Below are 16,046 nucleotides of genomic sequence, written 5' to 3'. Positions count from 1 at the left end.
TAACACACCCGAGTGGCCGGAACCTTCGAGACAGATCTCGGTGCATCTTTCGATAGCTACAACAAAACTGATAAAGGTGTGACTTGCGACATCGAGCATTAACAAACAAAGATTACGGAACTGATACGCGGTCCAGATTCAGAGTGATAAGCCTGTATGCCGGCGGCTGTTAAAAAAACAACAAATACTGTTTGAAGGTTTCGCGGCATTACTCCCCCCTTAAAAAAACATCGCCTCGATGTTCCAAAACAAAGAAACTTAAACATAAACACTGCAAAGTTTGAACACCACAGATTCTTTAACGTGCGTAATATGGCTTCAGTCGTACAACATGTACAATTTCTGGGCGTGCGCGTCGCCGTTGTGATGCTGACGTTCCGTCGGGAATGTCTTTATAGTCCAGTGGTCCGACGCGGCGAAGGATTTTGTACGGCCCAAAATATCGACGCAACAACTTTTCACTTAATCCGCGACGGCGAATTGGTGTCCAAACCCACACTTGGTCTCCTGGATTGTACTCTGCATGGCGTCGTCGTAAATTGTATCGTCGACTGTCGGTGCGCTGTTGGTCTTTAATACGCAGCCGTGCGAGTCGTCGGGCTTCCTCTGCACGCTGCAGGTAGGCGGCGACGTCAAGGTCGTCTTCGCTGGTTACGTGCGGCAGCATTGCGTCGAGCGTCGTCGTGGGCTCCCTGCCGTACACAAGCTTAAGCGGGGTCGCTCTGGTCGTCTCCTGGACTGCCGTGTTATATGCGAAGTTCACGTACGGCAAGATGGTGTCCCAGGTCTTGTGTTCAGCTTCGACGTACATAGCGATCATGTCCGCGATCGTTTTGTTCAGGCGCTCCGTGAGGCCATTGGTCTGGGGATGGTACGCAGTTGTTCGTCGATGGCTTGTGTGACTGTATTCCAGGATGGCTTGCGTCAACTCTGCCGTAAACGCCGTTCTCCTGTCCGTGATGAGCACTTCTGGGGCGCCGTGTCGCAAGAGAATTTGTTCGACAAAAAATTTGGCGACTTCTGCCGCGGTACCATTTGGTAGTGCTCTTGCTTCGGCGTAACGGGTAAGGTAGTCAGTGGCCACGATGATCCACTTGTTACCCATAGACGAAGATGGAATGGGGCCGAGGAGATCCATCCCAATTTGCTGAAAGGGCAGGATTGGGGGCGGAATCGGGTTTAGTAGTCCTGCTGGTCTGATCGGTGGCGTCTTGCGTCGTTGGCACTCACGACACGTCTTCACGTAGTGGGCAACTTCGGCAGGCAGTCGCGGCCAGTAATACTTCTCGTGGATTCGACGCAACGTGCGCGCAAATCCGAGGTGGCCTGCTGTGGGCTCATCGTGCAACGCCTGCAGAATTTCTTGCCGAAGGGTTTTAGGCACTACGAGAAGCTACGCGGTCTTGTTCGGTGCGAAGTTCTTCTTCACGAGCAGGCCATTGCTTAACGTGAAGGATGATAAATGTTGCCTGAACACACCAGGAGGGGAAGCGGTCTTTCCTTCCAAGTAATCGGCTAGCGCTTTCAGCTCAGGGTCTGATCGCTGTTGTTCTGCGAAACTGCTGGCGCTTACCGGTCCCAAAAAGGCGTCGTCGTCATCGTCCTTCGGGGGAGCATCGACTGGAGCGCGGGATAAGCAGTCTGCGTCGGAATGCTTTCGGACCGACTTATAGACTACAGTCATGTCAAATTCTTGAAGTCGTAGGCTTCATCTGGCAAGGCGGCCGGAAGGATCTTTCAAATTAGCCAGCCAGCAGAGCGCGTGATGGTCGCTTACCACCTTGAATGGTCGGCCGTATAGGTATGGACGAAACTTAGAAGTGGCCCAGATGATTGCAAGGCACTCCTTCTCGGTCGTCGAGTAATTGACTTCGGCTTTTGTGAGTGACCTGCTAGCGTAGGCGATTACTTTCTCCTGTCCGGCACTCTTCTGGACGAGAACGGCTCCTAGGCCCACACTGCTCGCGTCGGTGTGAATTTCGGTCTCGGCGTTTTCATCAAAGTGGCCAAGTACGGGAGGGCATTGCAGGCGGCGCTTCCCATTTAAAAGGTACGTCAGCCTTTGTAAGCTGCGTCAACGGTTCGGCGATCCGCGAAAAGTTTCTGACAAATCGTCAATAATAAGCGCACAGCCCAAGGAATCGGCGCACAGCTTTCTTGTCGGCAGGCGGTGGGAATTGTGCGATTGCAGCTGTTTTCTCCGTGTCTGGGCGAATACCGTCCTTGCTAACGATGTGACCTAGGAACCGGAGTTCTTCGTAGGCGAAGTGACACTTCTCTGCTTTTAGCGTTAGTCCCGATGACTTGATGGCTTCCAACACTGTCTGTAGTCGTTTTAGGTGGTCTTCAAAGTTTGACGAGAAGACAACGTCGTCCAAATATACCAAACAAATTTGCCACTTCAACCCTGCCAGGACTGTGTCCATTACTCGTTGAAACGTGGCTAGTGCGGAGCAGAGGCCAAATGGCATCACCTTGAACTCATAAAGGCCGTCCGGTGTGATGAATGCGGTCTTCTCGCGATCTCTTTCGTCGACCTCGATTTGCCAATATCCGCTCTTTAGGTCCATCGATGAGAAGTACCTTGCATTGCAGAGTCGGTCGAGAGTGTCGTCGATACGGGGAAGCGGGTAGACATCCTTCTTCGTTATTCTATTCAAGCGGCGGTAATCAACGCAGAAGCGAAGTGTGCTGTCTTTCTTCTTGACTAAAGCGACTGGTGCCGCCCAGGGGCTGTTCGATGGCTGGATTACGTCATCACGCAGCATTTCCTCAACTTGATCGCGAATGGCCTGCCGTTCTCGCGGCGATACACGATAAGGGCTTTGGCGCAGAGGTCGGTCGTGTTCGTCCGTTATAATGCGGTGCTTGGCCAGTGGTGTTTGTCGTACCTTCGATGATGGCGAGGAGCACTCCCTGTAGTTTCGAAGAGGACTGCGAATCTGGTTTTTCCTGCTGTGGGTCAATACTGGATTGATGTCAACTGTGGGCTGACGGAATTGGTCCGGTGCGTCTTCCAGTGGCTGGTCGTGGAGGGCGAATACGTCTTTGAGGTCCGCTAATTCGTCGAGAGAAGCGATGGTCGTGCCCTTGTTTAGATGCCGGTATTCTTCAGTGAAGTTTGTTGCAAGAACCTGAGCTTGACCTCTCCGGAATTTCGTGATGCCTCTTGCGATGCCGACACCTCGTTCTAAAGCAATTGGAGATTTCCTTCGACGATGCCTTCAGCGGTTTCGATGTTGGCGCTACCTACGCAGACTGCGATACTTGATCGGGGCGGGACGTTCAATTCTTCGTCGAGGACGTTTAGAGAGATGTGTTGCATCGACGTCGTCGTAGCGAAAATGGCTTTGTCTGCAGAGAGCTTGATGAGCTTGGATCGCAGGTCGATGATAGCCCTATGTTCATTTAGGAAGTCCATGTCAAAAATCACGTCGCGGGAGCACTGCTGCAAGACCACAAAGCTGGTGTGGTGTGTACGCCCATTTACGGTTATTCTTGCAGTGCATCGTCCCGATGGAGTAATCAGGTTGCCACCTGCGGTGCGAATCAGCGGGCCGTCCCAAGCGGTGGTAACCTTTCTGAGCTGAGAGGCTAACGGTCCACTAATGACTGAATAGTCAGCTCCGGTGTCTACTAGGGCAGTGACTCTGCGACCGTCGATATCAACTTCAAGGTCACTTGTTCGCGTCCTCGCATTGCACGTGGGCCTTGGTGTCCGATCTCGGCTCTGTCGTTTCTTCAGGTCATGGCCGGGGCATACCGTTGTTACTTCGCTGGGCGGCGGTGTCTGCTTGCACTCTGGTCGTGTTGTCGTCGATATCGTCGTGCGGAGCGGCGATGAAATGGTTGCGTCGTCGTTAGTGGTCGTCGGCGGCGGAGGATCTTCGTCTTTTCGCCGTTTAGCAACCTCACCTCCAAAGGTTGCTGCCTTTAGTTTCCCCTACGGGGGCTTGGGGACCTTCCGCGCACACTGTCATCGTAGGTACGGCCTGGCGACGCAAAGCGGGCCCTGTACGGCGATGGAGATCTGAATCGACGGCTTGGTGGCGCAATCTCACCGCTACGCAGATAGTTGTCAATTTCTTGTGGTCGTTCACCTGGGCGTGGTCGTGGAGCGTCGACTGCAAATCCGCGGAGACCGATTCGTCGGTTCGGGCAGTGGCGCAGAATGTGGCCGGCCTCACCGCAGTGGAAGCATAATGGCCGGTTGTTTGCTGTCCTCCATGCGTCGCACTTCCTGGGGCTTGTTGGTCGTTGGTAGGCTTGGCGGGCGGGAGCCAAGGGGCGGTTTTCAGGAACAGGACGGTAGCGGCGAGGGCTGGGAAAGTCATGACGTCGGGGCGGAGGGCGACGTAATGCACCAACGTAGTTCATCGCTGTTGATTCTTGTGCTGGAACAGTCGCAGCCGTCGCTTGAGGAAAGCCCAGCGCCTGCTGGACTTCTTCACGGACGACGTCCGCGAGCGTCGCCACCTGCGGTTGTTGCGATGATGGCATCATTCGGCGCAGCTCCTCTCGCACGATCTCTCGGATGAGGTCCCGACGGTTCTCTCCGCTTGTAGATGCGCTGGGGTAGTGGATTGAGCAGTCCGGCTGAAGTGGTCGCTCGTAGTGGCGCATCCGGGTGGCCAACGTCTTCTCAATAGTAGACGCCTTCGTTTCAAATTCCGCCACGGTTCTTGGTGGGTTTCGCACAAGACCCGCAAAGAGCGACTCTTTAACGCCTCGCAATAAAAGTTTGACTCGCTCACCTTCGGTCATATTAGGGTCGGCGCGGCGAAAGAGGCGCTTCATCTCTTCAACGTACGCCAGGACAGGCTCGTTAGGAAGTTGAAGTCTTGACTGAAGGAGGGCCTGGGCTTTTTCCTTTCGGACGACACTTGAAAAGGCAGTCAGAAACGCTTCCTCAAAAGTCTCCCAATCCTTCATAGTTGCCTCATGATTTTTGAACCAAACTCGGGCATGTCTTTGAAGAACAAAGTAGACTTGCCTAAGTTTCGCGGCGTCGTTCCAGCCGTTGAATTCTGCCACACGGTCGAAACGGTCCATCCAGTCTCCAGCATCTTCATCCGGTCGTCCATGGAAGCAGGGGGGTTCACGGGGTTGGACGAAAACAACCGGTGCTGTAGGCTGGGCCATTGTCAGCGTCGATGCCTTCCGAGATCGAATGGGGTCAGGCAGCAGACCGTGTTCGGGTTGTAGGCCTTGAAGTCGGCGGCTGGCTCGGTGACCTGTAGGCTGGTCTTCCAGGGCGACAGGAACACGGCTTGGGTCTTCGCTTGAAGGATCAAAGGCAGCACCTCCACCAGATGTCACGTAATGGTGACGAGGTCGACGACACAAATGAAGGGGTCGATGATTGCACTAAAGAAACCTTTATTTGGGCTGACTTGCGCCCGCAAAAGAACTAAGCAACTCGGCGGCGGCGATAGCAACAAACGCGCTCGTCGGTCGTCGAACAAAGAATGCCCGTCACACTCGGCAACGCTCAATTTAAAGGCTGCACAGAACAATCTAGATAACGTCGCAAACAGCTACCAGCACGGGCTGGAACATTGTGGAAAGACACCCGAGTGGCCGGAACCATCGAGACAGATCTCGGTGCATCTTTCGGTAGCTACAACAAAACTGATAAAGGTGTGACTTGCGACATCGAGCAATAACAAACAAAGATTACGGAACTGATACGCGGTCCAGAATCAGAGTGATAAGCCTGTATGCGGCGGCTGTTAAAAAAACAACAAATACTGTTTGAAGGTTTCGCGGCAATATCACGAACATCAGTCCACATCTCTTCGGGCTCTCTGTCTTCTAGATCTAATTCTTGAAATCGATTCCTCACTTCCACAGCATATTCTAATGGAATTTGATCCAGGTCATACCTGAAAGGCCTTCTAGTTTTCTGCGTTTTCCTCAATCGAAGCTTATTTTGGCAAGAAGCTGATGATCGGTGCGACAATCGGCCCCAGGCCTTGTTTTTACTGCTTGTATAGCGCTTCTGTATCTCTGCCGGCAAAGAATATTGTTACGGACGAGATCAAGGAAGAAGCGGGCAGTGGCGCGGACTGGAGCGCTCGCGCTAGGCCCGGCAACATTTTCATTAAACATCATCTCACTGTCATCGACCATATCTCTGTCCTCTGTTCTCCTGTTTTCACCCGCTTGCCGTATCGTAACATTTGGTGGAGGTGCTGGGTCCTTCATCATCACCCCGCCATCCTGGTCCGGAGCATCAGTGCCCTGCGACTCCTTGCGCCGTCGGCGAAAAGTTAGGAGGCACTGCATGGCTGTTCCCCAGCCTGCCGGACGCAGCAAGACCTTGCCGTTCCTCCGCCCCGTCTCCCCCGCCCCGACCACAAGACACGACGAAGAGACTGACCCGAGACACCCCACATGACCACAAGACACAAGGAGAGACCCGAATGACCTCATGTGACCCCACTGACCTGATGTGCCGACCAAGGACCCTACGACCCAAGACACCGCTACACTTCAAGACATTCTCCCCTGCCTATGCCATGCGGTGCGTGCCTTGGCCTCCGCCATCGAGTCGTGGCAACATGTGGCCCGAGAGTGTCCTGCCAAGGTTCATCGCGAATCATCGTGCCGGCAAGCCATTCTATTCTTCCTTCTTCCTCTTCTTTTTCAAGCATCTAGACACGCCCATCATCATGCCATGGAATCATCAGGATCGTGAATTTTTTCGTCCACGATCGGGACGATCGCTCGGTGGCCCCGAGTCATGTTACGGACGACATCAAGGAAGAAGAAGCGGGCAGTGGCGCGGACTGGAGCGCTCGCGCTAGGCCCGGCAACATTTTCATTAAACATCATCTCACTGTCATCGACCACATCTCTCTGTCCTCTGTTCTCCTGTTTTCATCGGCTTGCCGTATCGTAACAATATAATCGATCTGATTAGAAGTCAGCCCAATAAACAGTTTATTCTTCCAGTGCATCTCAAGCCTCCTCATTTGTCTCCAACGGCACTATCACCACTACGTGACAATATCAATGGCACAGCAAGGTTATGGTATGAAGTTTATGAAGAACAGATGTTGCTAGTTGGGACATCTACAGAGAGAGGCTGCAAGCATTGATTAGACAGCCTGATGATCGGCAGCTCCCCACGAAAATACAGCCGGCGTGTTGCGGCCAATCTTCGATGGAGAGCTGCGTGGGCTACATTCAAGACGTTCAAGCACTTTTCCACAAGGTCGACGGCGTCATGAATGCGTCCGATAGGGGAGCCGCGTCCCCAAAGGAATTGCCGACAGCACTTTTCACTTGCTCGTCTTCAAGGTTCCTTCACTATCGACACCATTGAAAAAAGAAGCCTTTTTGAGCAGGTGAAAAAGTGCTTCATTTCCCAGCAGTTTTCATGGCTCTCAACACAGCGAGACGTAATATCTTTCTGTGAGGAGCAGCAACCATCATCTTTCGAGTCCGTGGTCTCACGCAACGATGCGCGCACAATGCAAAGAATCGTCCGTTGGCAATTGAAAGTCGTACCACCTGTAACGCGACCACCGACCACTAATAACAACACTTCTGTGGTAGCGTTGATTCAGGCTGTAGTGAGGCAGTAGCTTGCAAGATTAGACCTACCTTCCACAGAGTGCGCCGTCAGCAGCGCACCAATTCGTCAACCTCGTCGCCCTGTTTTCTGTCCTCAACGTTATCGCAATCCGGACAAATGGCACACTCCAGATGAGCGACTGATATGCTTTAAAGGTTCTCGCGTTGGCAATATTACGCGTCATTGTCGCAGCTCATGGCAATCTCCTTCCAACACCGACTTCTCTTCCCATTACCATCCTCACTCGCCGCGCCGCTTCTCGCCCCGATCCCAGTCCGACCAGTCCGAATCTTCCTTCTATCGACCTCGATGCTTTTCACAATCCCCATCGCCGCAAGTCCGCCGTGCTCACTCACCGCAATCGTCTGCCGTTTCGGCTGCTGCCCCAGGAAAGTAATAGATGCATCCCCAGCGGTGATGCTGCGCCGCTTCCTCAAGATAGGTACCTTCTATTAACTACCGGATCGCATCTACTAGATGTTGGTGTCGATGGCATTCCTGTACGCGCACTTATTGACAATGGAGGGTATATATTTGTGATGATTGCTGCTCTTCGCCATCTTTGTAAGTCTTAGGTACCACTTCTTGTTGCATGGATCTAATTGCTATCACTGCCATTGCAAGCCTCTCAAAATAGGAACTAATGTAAAAATCTGGGTTTACATTTAGACTGTGTTCTTTCGTGGAAGGCTACGTGCCATCTCGTGCGTATTATGCAGCATGAGATACTACACGATACTTTCAATGTTTAAAATACTTGTCAATGCTGTAGGGTACAATATACTGTGCTAACACGGGCACTGTGTGGTTCGCTGGGATATTATGATCACTACCATTTATTTATTTATTACATTACCCTCAGGGCCTGTGGGCGTTAAAGGGGGTGGGAATTATAATCAAAAACAGAATGAAACAAAGTGCAAGAATGACAAATGTAATAAAATAATGCAAGACAAGTCAAACAGTGAAATGCATACCACGCTCAGGACCAAAACAAAAAAAAGCTAACAAACAAAAATTGATAAATAGTCACGTAAAAATGGTTAAAAATGGCACTCTTAAATGACAATGCGTCTTCAATTGATGTGATGGAGGAGGAAAGGTGGTTCCACTCTGCACAATTGCCTTGGGCAGAAAAGAATCAAAAAGGACATTTGTTCTGCGCTCATATTTTAAAATATAGATTAAGATCTAGAATCTGGCTCAAATTCCGATGTTATTAAAGCACTTTTTTGCCAGATGTTGATCAATTCTGATGAAAACTGTCATCTTAACTATTTTTGGTATCATAATTATAAGACCCTGTATGTTCCAAAGCGTCTCCTTCTACCTAAAAAAATATACTTCATGCCTCGGCGGGTAATAAAAGCGAGATTATTACGTTCTACAAAAGTTTTCACGTGTTCGAAAATATGTATCATGTTCTATTTATATTGTCGCGTAAACTAGGACCCTCACAGATGCGCCCGGGGCGGGCTCATAGTCCAGAAACAGTGTCAGAGCTCAGTTTTTAAGCTAACGCACTTTTTCGTTCTCTCACACCTATGTGCGTCCTCGTCGTCAGTGCATGCTACATTAGCCCCCTCCCCCCCCCTTCGTTCAGGAAGCATCGGCTCGATGCTAAATTGAAGTTGGGGCAGTCACTGTTGTCTGATAGTCACTGATAGTCGCTGATAGTCACTGACAGTCACTGTTGTCTGGCAAGAAAAGCCTTCAGTCGTACCACGTTGACCACTTCAGAACGCTTGGGACGTCGGGGGTTCTTCATTATAACGACTTAGTCCAGATCACCAACGCGCCGAAGAACGCGGAACGGACCAAAATAACGGCGCAAGAGAGTTTCACTGAGTCCGCGTCGCGGAATAGGATACCAAACCCAGACAAGGGGACCTGGAATATACTTTTCTGTGCCCCGCTGCAATGCGCGCAGTGCGCGCGATTGGAAGCGGCTTGGGCCTAGGTCGGCATGATATTCTGCAATTTCGCGTGGCCGCTGTCCAGGCAAAGGACAACGGGCATCAAGAGGAAACCCACAGAGGCTGAGTTCCCTGTAGGGACAGCGGCGAAACATCTGCTCATCTTCCCCGCAATGATAGCATAACGGATGGTTGTCGGATGTTCGCCAGACATCGGTCCTTCGAAAGCCGCGACAGCGTACGTTTGATCCGGAAGACCCACGGGTGACCGGTGCGCGTGGCTCGTAGGACGGCGTCGAAGACGGCAGGCAGCGGCTGGTGACCGCGGCCTAACTCAAGGTATGGGGTAGCGGTGTAGCTGCGACAGTTGCGGGTACTACAACGGAAGCGGCCACGCCCAACGCTTGTTGTACTTCACGAATAATGTCAGAAACTTGCGACTTGTGGCTGTGGTGGAATCGGCGGGTATTTAGCCACCTCTTCCCAGGCTATCGCCCGGATCGTATCACGCAACAATTCAGTCTAAAATTGTATGGCTTCACTTGCATTGGCGGTGATCATGGGTACTGTAGTACGCTGATATTGCCGGGCATGCGTGTCAAGCGCCTCTTCGATGGTGGTCGCTTCCTTGATGAATTCGCCTACTGTTGTTGGTAGACTTCACACTAGGCCGGCAAATAACTGCTCTTTAACACCCTTCATCAAAAGGCGCACTTTATTATCTTCCGACAAGGTCGGATCATCACGTCGAAAGAGTCGCTTCATCTCTTCGGTCATAAAATTAAAGTTAAATTGGTTCACAGGAAGAGAAAGGCGCAGTAACTGTCACACTTGCTCTGTGGACACCCGACCCGCGCCGTAAGGGAAGGGAGGAAGGTGGGAATGAAAGTGGAAAGAGAGAAAGAGGAGCCGTAGTGGAGGGTTACGGAGTAATTTCGACCACCTGGGGATCTTTAACGTGCGCTGACATCGCACAGCACACGGACGCCACTTCGTTTCGCCTCCATCGAAACGCAGCCGCCGCGGTCGGGTTCGAACCCGGGAACTCCGGCACAGTAGTCGGGCGTCTTACCACTGCACCACCCCGGCGGGGCTCTTCGGTCATACCGTCACACTTTCATTCGGATGTTGTATTCGGCTATTTAAAAGGAGGTCCGCTTTTTACTTGCGAAATATGCTGGTGAACGTACGCAAGAATTCCTCATATTGACGAAAACAGCACTCACCGAAGTCACAGACGAAAAAGAAAAAGAAAAACAAAGCATAAAACACATTGACGTTTCAGCCCCGCTACGAGTGCCTTGTTCACAATGGAAATGAAACGAGATGGGCAGTTGCTTATGAAGTTAAAGTGTTGTGTACAAAGTGCATGTACATCTCGGGTAGATTTCCCCGCGTCCTGTTTATCGCTTCGCTTGTCATTTGGATGTGTAATGATTTTTTGAGTAGGCGGGTAGATAACAGTTTTTCCCTTTCAAGTATCTGCGCGGAATCCCAGACAAGGCACCCGTAGCGGTGCCGAAACGTCAATGTGTTTATGTTTTCTTTTTCTTTTTCGTCTGTGACTTCGGCGAGTGCTGTTTTCGTCAATATTGTTAAGGAAAAAACACAGTGGTAAACACTAGTTCACTCTTAGACGCACACCAGACACCGCACACCACAGAACGAAGTTAGCTAGGCTTGAGCGTCGTCTTCTTCACTACTTCACATCAGCACGTCGTCGTCGTCTCCATATACTGTGCTCCGTAACAGCTTTCCCCGCGCCGAAGAAGCACCGTCCCGGTGCGTCCTACACAGGAGAACTCGAATGATATGGTTTTAGATGGGCGACATGCACGAATTCTGGATGAGGGGCTGTGGAAGGATTCTTGGGCTGTAAAGGGGCGATCTCATAGGTCACATCGGTGACTTGCCGCAAGACGGAGTAGGGGCCCACGTAGCGAGGCAAAAGTTTTTCACACATACCGACACGGCGAGCCGGGTGCCAAAGAAGTACGAGGGAACCAGGAGGGTAGTGAACGTCTCGGTGATGAAGCTCGTAACGACGTTTTTGAGGGCGCTGAGACGCTCCAAGCCGCTCTCGAGCTATGTGGCGGGCAGCATCAGCGCGGGCGATGGCATCCGAAGCGTAGCTGCAGGAAGAGTCGTCAAGACGCAGCAAGGTGTCGAATGGGAGTAAAGGGTCACGGCCGAAGAGTAGGTAAAAGGGAGAGTATCCGGCGGTGTCATGGCGTGAGGAGTTATAGGCGAACGTGACGAAAGGTAAGGAGACATCCCAGTCACGATGGTGATCGGACATATACATAGGCAGCATGTAGGCCAGAGTGCGATTGAGGCGCTCAGTAAGACCATTCGTTTGCGGATGGTAGGCCGTGGTGAACTGGTGACGAGTAGCGCATGACCAGATAAGGTCATGAACCCCTTGAGAGAGGAAACAGCGGCCACGATCTGTGAGCAGTTGACGTGGAGTGCCATGAATCAAGATGACATCATGAAGAAGAAAGTCGGCAACGTCGGAGGCGCAGCTGGTAGGGATAGCCCTGGTTACAGCATATCGGGTGGTATAATCAGTCGCCACAGCAATCCACTTCTTTCCAAAAGTCGATGTCGGAAAAGGCCCAAGAAGATCGAGGCCCACACGAGAAAACGGCTCTGTCGTCACTGGAATTGGTTGTAAGGGCCCACTAGGTTGAAGCGAGGGTATCTTACGGCGCTGACACGGCTCACAAGCGGCGACGTAGCGACGGACAGAACGGTAGAGACCAGGCCAGAAAAATCTGCGTCGCACACTGTCATAAGTGCGTGTGACTCCCAAGTGTCCTGCTGTAGGAATGTCGTGAAGTTGGGCGAGGGCACTAGAGCGCAAATGAGCCGGAACGACCAGTAAAAGGACCGCGCCATCTGGACGCATATTGCGTCTGTATAATGTCTCGTTATGGAGCACAAACATGCTGGCATAAGGATCGGTGTTGTTGCGCAGCTGGTCCATAATTGGTTGCAGGGCAGGATCACGACGCTGTTCGGAGCCGATATTGATAAAGTCCGAGATGGACAAAACGTAGTCGTCAGCAGTATGGTTGGACAAATCGGGAGGATCTACGGGATGGCGGGACAAGCAGTCAGCGTCTTCGTGTAAGTGGCCGGACTTGGACACCACACTAAATTCATACCCTTGTATTCGTAAGGCCCAGCGACCTAAGCGGCCAGTGGGGTCCTTGTGTCAGGACCCCTTGTGTCAGGACAGCCAAAACAAAGCATGATGATCAGTCACTACACAGAAGGACCGCCGAAACAAATAAGAGCGGAATTCTGTCAGCGCCCAAACAAGTGCAAGGCATTCCCGCTCTGTAATTGAATAATTGCGCTCAGAGGACGAAAGCAGGCGGCTAGCATAAGCAATGACGCGGAGGAACCATGCTGGAACTGGGCAAGGATAGTACCAATACCATGTCCGCTAGCGTCGGTGCGCAGTTCTGTAGGTGCAGAAGGATCGAAGTGCGCCAGAACAGGTGGGGTGGTGAGGGCGGAAATAAGTGTCGTGAAGGCATAGGCTTGGTCAGAACCCCATGTGAAAGGTACGTTTTTTGCAGAAGAGAGGTAAGTGGGCGAGCGATGTCTGCGAAGTTCCGAATGAAGCGGCGGAAGTAAGAACAAAGCCCAAGGAAGCTTCGCACGTCACTTGAGCTACGTGGGGAAGTCGCGCACGACTCGAACTTTGTCAGGGTCGGGCTGCACACCATTTGCGTCAACCAAATGACCCAAGACTTTGATTTGGCGCCGGCCGAAGCTGCATTTTTTGGCGTTTAATTGAAGACCGGCGCGGCGGAAAATGTCCAGGACCATAGAAAGGCAATCAAGGTGGGTTGCGAACGTGGAAGAGAAAACGACGACGTCATCCAGGTAGCATAAACATGTTGTCCCTTTAAAGCTACGGAGGAGTGAGTCCATCATGCGCTCGAATGTTGCAGGAGCGTTACAGAGTCCAAATGGCATCACCTTGAATTAATAGAGTCCGTCGGGGGTGACAAATGCGGTTTTCTCGCGATCCCGTTCGTCGACAGCAATTTGCCAGTAGCCTGAACGCTTGTCAATAGAAGTAAAATAGCTGGCACCATGCAGCAGTCAAGCTCGTCATCAATTCTCGGAAGAGGGTAAACATCCTTCTTTGTTATTTGATTAAGGTGGCGATAGTCGACACAAAATCTCCAACTTTGGTCTTTCTTTTTGACCAATACGACAGGAAACGCCCAGGGACTGCAGGAAGGCTCAATAATATTTTGCGCCAGCATCTTGTCCACTTCTTTTTGTATAACATGCCGCTCAGTAAGGGAAACACGATAAGGCCGTCTGTGGATGGGGTTGGCGTCACCCGTATTGATTCGATGGGTCACAGCGGATGTTTGGCCCAATGGTCTGTCACCGAAATCAAATATATCGCTGTACGACAGCAAAAGGTCGGAGAGAGCTTTGGCTTGGTCATCTGGCAGATCCGCGGCTATCATGCTTGAAAAGAGGTTCAAATGAGAAGAAGCCGATATATGCTGCTCCGACAGATACTGAGGGGTTAGAGCCGCAACTTCGCAGTCCGCCAAAGGAAACAGATTAGCGAGTGCGATACCATGGGATAAAACTTGAGTCGAACGGCTCAAGTTCAGTACAGGAAGATAGGTGCGGTTAGCAGTGACAGTCACGACGGTATGGGGAAGTATGACGTTGTGACGGAGAACAACATCAGTAATTGGGCAAGTGACGTATGTTCCGTCAGGAACTGCGGGGATCGGGGCCAGCGGGGCAAAAATAGCAGCTTCGGGTGGTAGGCGAACAAATTGGGTGGATCGGAGACTGAACTTGACATCGGTGTTTTCGGAGCAGTAGGGCAGGTCTAAGCGAAGAAGACCAGTTGAACAATCGATCAGGGCAGAATGGGCCGTTAAAACGTCGATGCCGAGGATCACGTCGTGAGGGCAGCGGTCGATAACAGGGAAGAGGACATGAGTAGTGCGACCGGAAATACTCACGCGCGCACTGCACAGTCCCACGACGACAGCGACGCTTCCATCGGCAAAACGAACGGCGGATGAAGCGGCGGGTGGGACAACCTTTTTGAGACGGCGGCGAAAGGATGAGCTGAGGACTGAAATTTGGGCACCAGTGTCAATGAGGGCAGTAACAGGGGCATAGATCCACATAGATGTCTAGAAGGTTGCGGCGATGAGCGAGGGTCAGCAGAGGATTTTCGGACTGGGTCATCAATGCAGCGTCACCTCCGGGAGCTGCATTGGTTAGTTTTCCGGATGAGAGCCGGAGAAGTGGGGAGATGTGGAATGACAAGATTGGGGCGAGCGGGACCTCCGGGTCTGAGGAGACAGCGAGCGGCTGGGCATGCGCGGGGCTGGCGAGTTAAAGTCACGAGTGCGCGTATCACGGACATAGGTTGGGTGTGGAACATATTCGGCGCTGCGGACAGAATAATAGCGAGGTCGAGGTGGCGGAACCCAACGGCTGGGGCAATGGCGGGAAATGTGGCTGACACGTGAGCAGTTGAAGCAGATTGGTCGGTCATCCGAGGTTCGCCATTCCTCCGGGTTGCGGTAGCGGTAGCGATACCGCGTCTGAAAGGGCGTGGTAGGAGCCGCAGCAGCTACGACAGGAACATTAGGTTGGAGCGAGGGCTGTGCGGAAGGTTGGCCGGAGTTGAAGCCCACGTTCGCGTTGAGGCCCACATTTGCGAACTCCTGGCGAACGACAGATTGGATTAAAGGCCCACTGTCCACCCTTTGGTCGAAAATATTTTTTCCCCGGTGACTCTGAGACTTCGCCCCTAGAACGCAAGGGCGCAAAATGTTTTTGAAAAGAGTAACTAATAACGCAGTTACAGCCACCGCAATCACCCGATTCTGTCATGCCTCTCTCCTTCCGTTCCCTCGCAAAGGTTTTTCACTCTCCTGCCCGAGGTCGTCTAGCCTCCGCAATACAAATTCCCCTTCCTTCTCCACGTTTGGCGGGAGGTGGGGCGTGGCTCTCCGCGAGCGCGAAAAAAAAAAGAAACGGTCAGGGAGCGCGCGCCGCTGGATTCAGTCTGGCCGTGGCGAGGGAAAAGCGCGCTGCGAGCGGTGGACACCCATCCTTCTCCCGTCAGTCAGCGAGACGGACCAATGGACATCGTTCGCGGTACGTACGTCATTGCTGTGGCCCGTCAGGCCAGCGCAGGAAACGGGGAAGCTGGCTACCCGGAGGAGAGCATGAGAGAGCTTTGAATTGTATTTTCGATGCTTTGCGGCGCGCGTGTCACTGTAGCATTTTGCACAGACTATCTCCGGTAGCTGATCGAAACACTGGGCTCCTTTGCTTAAAAGGGCCTTCCCTGGACAGTGGACCTTTAAGGCTATAGTAGCATCCGCTGGTTGAAGAGCGAACGCTACGGGTGTCATAGCCTCTATCTCTCGACGAACAATCCTGGTCAAGTTGGAGGAATGAGATGGCTGCTGTAAGGTTGGACTATCTTCGCACGAGGACGTAGCAGCTGTGTTTGGCAAGCGTTCGAAGCG

General features: G+C 52.2%; 1 protein-coding gene across 1 annotated transcript in view; it reads right to left on the bottom strand.

Annotated features, from left to right (window-relative positions):
• Window positions 1–16,046, bottom strand: part of LOC146200462 (uncharacterized) — a 142,115-nt gene that overhangs the window by 13,819 nt on the left and 112,250 nt on the right. The gene's annotated exons all lie outside the window — the stretch shown is intronic.

This window comes from Amblyomma maculatum, chromosome 2 (genome assembly GCF_055883805.1).
Source record: "Amblyomma maculatum isolate TAMU_Amacu chromosome 2, ASM5588380v1, whole genome shotgun sequence".
Classification (NCBI taxonomy): Eukaryota; Metazoa; Arthropoda; class Arachnida; order Ixodida; family Ixodidae; genus Amblyomma; species Amblyomma maculatum.
The sequence above is the reverse complement of the archived record's forward strand: the minus strand, read 5'-3'. Positions and strand labels throughout refer to the sequence as shown.